Genomic DNA, 9,621 nt, shown 5'->3' on the forward strand with positions numbered 1-9,621 from the left:
GAGAAAAAATTGTTGTTCGGTTACATAACGTTTTCTTGTGTTCGAAGTTTGTGACGGGACCAGTCATTATGGGTGTTGTGAAGGACTTGCCTGTTGAAAACATAGGAGTTTTGTTGGGTAATGATTTGACTAGTCAGTGTTGTCAGCCAAAATGTGACCAATTGTTAATTAAAGACAGCCCTTTACCAATAGAAGAGTGTGAGGTTGATGAGATTAAATATCCTGCGTGTGTAAAGACTAGGGCTATGGCCAGTAGGTTAGCACGGGACCTAGAGGATATTTGTGATTTGTCTGATACGTGTGTGAGCCATGAAATTGGAGTGGATGAGTAAAATGGTAGATAAGTCAACTGAGGAATTAAATGTGGTGGTACCTGTTGATCTCCCGCAGAGGGGAATTGAACCAGTTGTGTTTGATAGAGGGGATTTACCTTGTAATAGACAAGAGTTAATTCTAGAGCAGGGGGCTGATCCAAAATTGTTGGCAGCTCGCACTACCTTGTTAACTGTGGACAAGGGAGTATTAATGAATAAGAGAGATAGAGATAGAAAGGATAGGAAGCAACTGAGCTATGCTCAGAGCAAAATAAAATCAGTCTTTGATAGGAAGGCTAAGAGTCGGGAATTTAAACCAGGGGATAAAGTGCTGCTGTACCTTCCCACTAAACAGGGTTCTGTGCAGAACAGGTATTTCGGGCCCTATGTTGTGCACAAACGGGTTAATGAGACAGGGTATGTGATAAACACTCCTGATAGGGTTAGGAAAAGTAGGTATTGTCACATCAATTTGCTAAAAGGTTATTTTGACAGACTGCCGATAGTTCCAGAGTTACCGGTCCAAACTGAGAGTCACTCAATTTCCTGTGATGGCGTCAAGACTGCAGAGGTCAAGTTGGCCAACAGCCAGATTCTAGCAGACTTGAGCCCCCAGCGAGCCAAGTTGACTACGTCGAAACAAGACAATATTTCCATTTGTCAGAACATTCCAACGGTTACTAATACCTTAAGCCAGGATGTGCGCCTGGAACCCAACGCTACACCGATTCGACAGCATGCCTATCGGAGAAAACCTGGAAAACGTGCGACACTGAAAAAGAAAGAAACGAAGTTCCAGTGGTCAGGTGAATGCGAGAAGTCATTCAACCGTCTCAAGCAGATGCGCTACTCGTCTCCCGTGATGGCAGCACCAGACTACCGAATGCCGTTCTAGCTAGCTGTGGATGCCAGTGACGTGGGAGCTGGATCAGTGCTGTTCCAGGAAGACGAAGACGGACTGGACCATCCTAATGAAAGCCTCCAATCAGAGAGTTTTGAGATGGAGTCTTCTTCTACAAGAATACCCAATTACCATTGAACATATCAAGGGCACATCCAATGTAATCGCTGATGCCCTGTCCCGAAGTTGAACGTTATGATAATGTGTTGACATTCTTGATTTCTGTTTTGTTCTGATATATTTTATTTGTATACCAGGGACTCAGAGACTCAGTGTCATTACTGGTAGTCACCTTATTATTACATGTGTTATAATGCCCGGATGCGTCGGTTAACGCACTTTTGTTTTAATGTAGTATATTTCCCTATTCCTAAAGTAGAGGAAATATCCCTTTTGAGGTGGGGGTGTGTGACGGTACATGCTCGTAATTATCTTTTCGCCTGTGGCGATGTTAATTGTTTTAGAGGGTCGTGTGCACTTGGTTACGTAATACCTCCGCGCGACCGTACACACTTAGCCAGGTGCGGAGGCCATGTGGCGAGTATTTACGTAATACCTCTGCGAGTGCGGTTTTTACAACCGTGATTTGGCGACGATGGCGTCAGTAAGTCTGGCGATCAAAGAGAAAAATGCGTCTCTGGGAGTTGGGGATATATCACTTGATAGGGGGGGGGGGCCGCCTTGTACCCCCAGGCGATATTCTGATTTTATAATAAATAGCTAGTGTTTTAGATATATCGAGGAGAACTAGGAAGGCTCCAGGGGATCACGGACGTCGTCCACTGAACGATCTATATTAGTTCAGACGGGACTTTGGTAAATATATATTTTCTGCTCTGTGTATAACCTTGATGTGATTGATGTGACTTTAAATATTTTAATACTGTATTATACCAATATTCTTTAGACAGTGTCTTCGGTCATCTGACGAAGTAAATCGTAGACTTTTTTGTTCTAAATTTATACGAGTATTTGGTAATATAAAGCTTAGCCAGTCATCCTAGAAGACCTAGGTAAACTGTAGGTTATTGTCTTTATTGTGATAGGTACCAGTATTAATTTTGTGTTACAAGGTTACTGAATGAGTAGTTAAGGGTTAATTAAAAATTAACCAGTTAGGAATAGTGTTGTAATTTCTTTATTAATTAAGTTCTCCTGGCAGCGTTTCTCAATTATCACACGTTATTGAACGAGTAGTTAGGGTTAATTAAAAATTAACCAGTTAGGAATAGAGCTGTAATTCCTTTATTAATTAAGTTCCCCTGGAAGCGTTTCTCAATTATTACACGTGTGGGTGTTGTGTCACGGTGAAGTGATTAGCATATTGTGTAAACTAGACACCTAGAGATTAACTAATTAAGTGATCAGTTCTGGGTTGTTATTATTGTTGTTATTAATTAACTACTGCGGCTGTACATTTGTCAGCGTAGGTTAATACAGATTCCAAAGTGTATTGTGTTTTTGTTGTGTTTTCTAGTGAACTAAACGTGCTATAATAATATATACTTTATATAAGATCTTATCTCTGATCATACCTAGACGAGCCAAAGCGGTTTTGAACTGCCCGTTACAGAGAGATCTAATAGATATACAGTTAGGAGAGAGATTTGGATAATCGTGTTTTATTCAGTTACGGGTATTATAGAATCCCCGTGACAAGCATTCTTTGTACAGTTTTGAAAATGTTTATAACCTATATCAATTAATTTAGGATTGCTTTTGGTTACCATGTTTGACTAATCAGTCTGTTTTTAATTCGACAGCACAGTAAAGAACAAAATTATTGTAAATGATCGGTGGGGATACAATACACGCTGCCAACATGGTGGTTTTTGGGACTGTGCTGATAAGTTCAATCCTCGTTAGTGCATCATTTATTTGTATTACTGTTTACAGGTCCTTAGGAATGATATGTGAAGTGGGGGGTGGGTGCTATAGTGTACATGTATGTGGTTTATATATAGTAGGTAAAAAAGTAAATGATTAAGGAATCAAGTGGAGGGTGCAGAGACACCCTGGTCCTCTCTTCCTGGTTCTTACAGTCTGTCTGTATATGGTTCAGTAGTTTCATCTTTAGGAATGTACAGTGTTGGCCTACATATATATTGGGTAGAGAAGAATATGGACACCAAACCAACCCCTCGCCCGCTACCAACCCTGGTCAGACTGCTTGTGCGTCCTTCCATATACCAGCGTGGGCGGTCCCCTCTCCCACCCGCCCCAAACCTTTTCTTGGCCTGGACGGAGGAGCCGGCGAAAGTCGACACCTGCGCCCATGACAGGCGTGTGCTACAACGGCTTGTTATGAATGTGCACGTTAAAACCTATGACCTGACCTGACCGGACCTGTCAGATCATGGGGAGAAACAGAGGTTAATAAAACAAACCTCTGTCTAAAGTTGCATAATGGGTGTTTCCCACCAAAAGTAATTACTTTTATTTTGAAATAATATAAAGAAAATATCTTCAAGTAAATGCTCTTAAAGATTACAACCATACAATTACATTTCCTGGGGGGAAAAAACAACAGCAGCAAGGGATCTTTTATATGCACTATCCCACGGACAGTATAGTACATACCACGGCCTTTGTTACACCAGTTGTGGAGCACTGGCTGGAACGAGAATTAGCCCAATGGGCCCACCGACAGGAATCGATCCTCGATCGATCGCGTATCAGGCGAGCGCTCTACCATTGAGCTACGTCTCGCCCCTGATTCTTGACGAAGCTACAGTTTATACAGCAGCACATTACAATTTTTATATTCTTGAGTTAATTATACAAAGATTATGTGTAGAATAAATTAATGTGTATATACTTGTAAGAAATAAGGGTAAATATATAGTAACTATGAGTAAATGCACCTCAAGATATAGGATTTTAATATTTAATGTTAAAATGTTGGTCAAACTTTTAAAAATATGCATACCAAACTTCCTTTACTTTCTTTTAAGCAGACTAACTGTAGACTTTTGAAATTTTATAATTTGATATCAAAATGTTGGTCAAACTTCAAAAACGTTTCACGTACCACACTTCTTTTACTTTTTTAAAGCAGTCTAGGTGTAAGCCAACATTCTTTATAATTGCACACCACCATTATTATTAATATCCACTAACAGGCCTCGGGCTTAATTCACTAACTTCTTGCAGCATTGTAATCTTGCAGTACAATGCAAAATGACTTGCAATCATGATGTATTGTTGCTTAAAACAGTTGCAAGAGCTCCGATTTTCTTGTTCAGGCAAACTGATGCCTCATAAATGGGAGGATTGTATGGCTATTGATAAATCTTCCTGGGGATACAGACGCATTGCAACTGTGGATGAACTTTATTCAATAAAGGAACTCATCGCCTTGCTTATTGAAGTTGTCAGGTAGTAATCATTTTACATTATCAGGGAATGAAAAAATTATTAACAATTTGGTGAACTTGTTAAGAAATTTTAATAAGCTAAATGAAGTACATCATAATTAATGCTCTATAAAGAATTGTATTTCTGATTTTCAAATGAGTTTTCTTGCAATTTAATAATGATATATATTTGTAAAATTCAGCTTTAATTAAAGGGACTGTCCTGAGTTTGCAGCCATTGTAAGATGTTTGCAATAACAGAGCCTTGTTGGCGACTACTATTTCATACTAAATAAATGTTTTTGTTTAGAATACCAGTGTCTGTATATCGAATGTGTTTGCAGTCGTATACTACTGTTTGTAGCACTCAGTTTCTACTTTAATTCGCGATATATTTTTTTTCGTACGTACGAAATTATTGGGAGGTAAAATCCGTTTTGTGCTACTACAAGCATTAGGACAACAATAAACACCTTGTAAATACAGACACTGATATTTTAAATAAGAAAATGTATTTAATTTGTATGTTACGTCATTGAAAAGGCTCTATTGGTCGGACACATTTTACAATGGTTGTAAACTCAGGACTGTCCCTTTAATGTTTGTTTAATGATATCCCAGCACATACATGAACCTGTAGTTATCTGTGGACAGTAGCTGTGTGACATGTTGTGAGCCTGGCACTTTGTGACATCATTTATTGTTAGTCTTGGTGAACAGCAGAAAACGTATGCTTGGCACATCCTACATGGGCTGGAACTCTACTAGACTGGTATTCAAATGTTAAGTAAGCCTTTGCCTCAACTCTACTAGACCAGTGTTCAAGGTGTTTATAGAGGATGGACATTGGCCTTGGTGTTGTTGTTAAGCCATCGGACATAAGGCTGGTAGGTACAGGGTTCGCATCCCCGTATCGGCTACCACCCAGAGCGAGTTTTAACAACTCAGTGGGTAGGTGTAAGGCCACTACACCCTCTTCTCTCTCACTAACCACTAACAATTAACAACTAACCCACTGTCCTGGACAGATAACCAGATAGCTCAGGTGTGTGCCCAGGACAGGGTGCTTGAACCTTAATTGGATATAAGCAAGAAAATAAGCTGAAATGAATGAATGAAAGTCACTTTACATATGAAAAATATTAAGGATTATTCCAAATATTATGATTTTTATTTTCAGTGAATTCCATAGGTCTGATAAGTATAAAAAGATAATTCTGTACAACAATAAACGGCATAAAACAGTAAATATTATAAAAACTAAAATAATACAAATGTAAACCTGTAGACAGTTAACAAAGATTCACACAAAGTAGTTATAAAAGTCGTTTCATTAATTATCAGTAAAAATATTATGTGGACAAGTACAGAATGCAAGAGCAAGGAAACACTGAGGAGTAATGATATACATGTGTATTTACATATCATAATCTATAAGTCGTTACTCTAAAATACAGTATGATAATGTTAACTCTGCTTAATGCTTTAAAAATACCATAAAAGAACACTTTTACTTGCAGCTACACTTATTGTACCAACAAATGGTAAACTGGTTACGCTCAGCTCAACTGCTGCAGACAACTTTAATCTACGCGTGCACTAAAGGGGTCCTCACATATCACTAATCGCAGGAGTCGTCGGGGGAGTTAGAGCCCGTGGATGAATCGGGCGAATTTCATGTCTGCCACGTGTGCCCTCACATATTAGACGGGGCCCGGGCGGTGCCTTTTGAACAATGGATCGCAGTGAAGACCGAGGGCGGGCGGTCGGGACCAGCGGGGCACCCGGCCGATGTTGTACAAATCGCCCGGGATTTGTGAGGGGGCTGTGAGGCTATCGTAGGGGGCCCGTGAGGGGCCCGTGAAAATCCCACGGCGCCCGGCGGATTTTTTTCCCAATAATTTTCGTCAAAATCTTCGCCAGATCACCGGTCGGTTTCAAGCAGACCGCCGGGCGGGGCCCTAGCGACGTATCTACGGGATTGCCACGACCTAAAATCGCGCTTGAAAATTGCAGATTTGGGAGTCAGGTTTTCACGCCCGCGGGGTTCGGGCGACCCCTAAAAATCGCAGCGGAGCCCGTAGAAATCGGGCAGCGTCCGAGTGGACGCCTCGCAAAAATGCCCTTTTTGGCCTGTTTTAGGAGTCGTGCGGGCACCGCGACCGATATGTGAGGGCCGCTTTAGGAGATAACCATATGGAGTTTTTAGATTTGTTGGTGTTATTGTCTATTTGCTCACAAATATAATTTTTTACCGAAGCCGTTAGTCTGAGGTCAAAAATGAAACATTTGCGGACATCAAATAGATAATAACACCCGCAAATCTAAAACCTCCATATGGTTATGTCCATTGTAAAGTGAATCGTTTTTCTACGGAACTAAGTGTATATTTGGTATTTCCTGAAAACAACAATCTTGCTATAGACCCTTAAATCGTCAACTTAGCCTGTTCCTTTCTAATGACGTCATTAGCTTTCCGGGTGGGTTTTTTTTGTTTTCATTTGACCCCGGAAAAAGAATGAAATTAACCAATCATAATACAGAACACACTCGCCATCTATTTACAATTAACAGTCAAGTTGCAGTGTCTGCAGAATTGAAACTTATAACTATTGACAACCAATATCTAATTGGCGATCATTTGTCATATCCAATTAAAACAAAAATTTCACAAAATTAAAATATCTTGCCAACAATAAACTGATTTGAAGATGATTATAGATGAAACTATATGGATATTTATTCCGATACATGTTAAACATTTTAAAATGTACTAAATTGAATTTTAAAATTTATATATATATAAAAATAATTTGTGATGTAAAATTCACGATTAATCTAGTACAATGTATAAAAATGTTTAACTAATTGAGATGAACATCCACAAGTACATACAACTACAAACCAAGTTTAACGTAACATTGAACTAATATAAAAAGTTGAGACAAGATAAAAGATAACGAGGAACACAATAATTAGAAGAATCCTGCAGATCTATTTGCTATTTATGATATAACCTGGCTACCAAAGCACATTTTTATGATGTGGACCACAACCCTTGAAATTGCTCACAGCAATCGGCAATGCCGTTGAGATTGCTTTGCATTTTTTAATTCTCTACAGCTCTTTTTGCCTTGGGACTAAATTCAGTTGGGGGGTTTTCAATGGCATGTTTGTTTGGGGTTTTTTTGTTCTTTGCCGTGGACATTTTCTTAATTGCAGGAGTTGGGACCATAACACCATGACCTCGTGGTATAAAGTAGTAGTGGGTGAAATGGCAAAAATGTGTCAATGATAACCATGTTGATATAACATCACCAGTAAGGACTGTTCGTGTAAGATATACAAGATAAACTGCATGCTATAAATAACAGAACTTTGAGATATCCGATAACCGGCCTCGGTGGCGCAGTGGTTAAGCCATCGGACTACAGGCTGGTAGTAAAGGGTCCGCAGCCCGGTACCGGCTTCAATCCAGAGTGAGTTCTTAAAGGTCCATAATCATGGCACATTATTAATACACAGTATATATATATATATATATATATATATATATATATATATATATATATATATATATAAACCATAAAGATTACATTATTAAACGTAAAAAAACAAAAATACCACCCCAAGTATTAATAAAGCGACTTTTTGCAAAACGCTTGGGGAAAAAACACTGATCCTGTCGATTTAATCCGCATTTGACTTGTGACGTAGCATCAGGTGAATTCCACTCATTCATTAATAGGTTAGCATGGCGACAACATGTAATGATTCTTCGGAAAATAGCTCATTCTTATTGGACGTTAGTTTGGACATTTCGGACTTTTGTCTATTTATTCTAATGCTACCTCGATTGTTGAGAAAGAAGGAGAAAATCTGTTAGGGGTACTTCCCTATCAGTTTGAACCGGAGTACACCGACGATGAACCGGCGAGCCAAATGCGGTCAGCCTATTTGCAGCCCAGAGCCCGAACGTCGCCCGAAGACAAAAACAAAGCCCGAATGTTAATGCCGAGGTGTACATTGTTCATATTTGGCACAACATATATAAATGCATCGTGTTGAGGTGTATCTTTGTGCCAGATATGAACAATGTACACCTCGGCATTAACATTCGGGCTTTGTTTTTGTCTCCGGGCTGCAAATAGGCTGAACAGGGGGGATACAGGCTTGGAACAGACAAGTTCTTTAACAAAAGTTTTGGTGCCATTCCCATCGACAATCTTAGATAATTGTCGTAATCCCCAGGTGTGAAGTGGTTACTGCAAATCGTATCCCATCTTGATGGTCCTTTCCAATACGCACGTGTTCGGTTTAAGAACCGCTTCCATGCAAACAATGTCGGTTGTCTTTCGGAAAAATATGCAAACTTCTTTTGCCTTTAACTGCAGCTTTTGTACATCCATACACCGAACAATGGTTCACCATGTTTCACATTTGAAAGATATCTTCAAAATAATATTCCACACATACAATTCAATTCAATAGAATGACATTTTCGCATTTTAAAAATGCACGTGTTCCACTTCCATGTAAAATGGCTGAAAGGCTGCGAATCACGGTTTCATGTTATGCCGGTTAGCGCGTCACGGGGTCACGTGACTTAACTCTTGGAGTTCAGAGGCTTTTTGGCAAGCGATGGGGAAAACGCGACTTTTTATTGCGAATATATTAAAAACGGGTAAATTTTTGAAAATGTATTTTATTGATACTTTATATATATTGTATACGTAGATACCAAACAATAGTGAATTACGTTTTTGATAAATGTAGACCTTTAAGGGCTCAATGGGTAGGTGTAAGGACACTACACCCTCTTCTCTCTTACTAACCACTAACAATTAACAACTAACCCACTGTCCTGGGCATGCAGACAGCCAGACAGCTGAGGTGTGTGCCCAGGGCAGCGTGCTTGAACCTAAATTGGATATAAGCATGAAAATAAGTTGAAATGAATAACTGATAACTGTCATGGTTTGACACTGTATGTCTATTACTCTGTGTTAAGTTTTAATTACATGCTGTAGGCCTACTACCATACTAATCT

This window comes from Gigantopelta aegis, chromosome 8, assembly GCF_016097555.1.
Source record: "Gigantopelta aegis isolate Gae_Host chromosome 8, Gae_host_genome, whole genome shotgun sequence".
Taxonomy (NCBI): domain Eukaryota; kingdom Metazoa; phylum Mollusca; class Gastropoda; order Neomphalida; family Peltospiridae; genus Gigantopelta; species Gigantopelta aegis.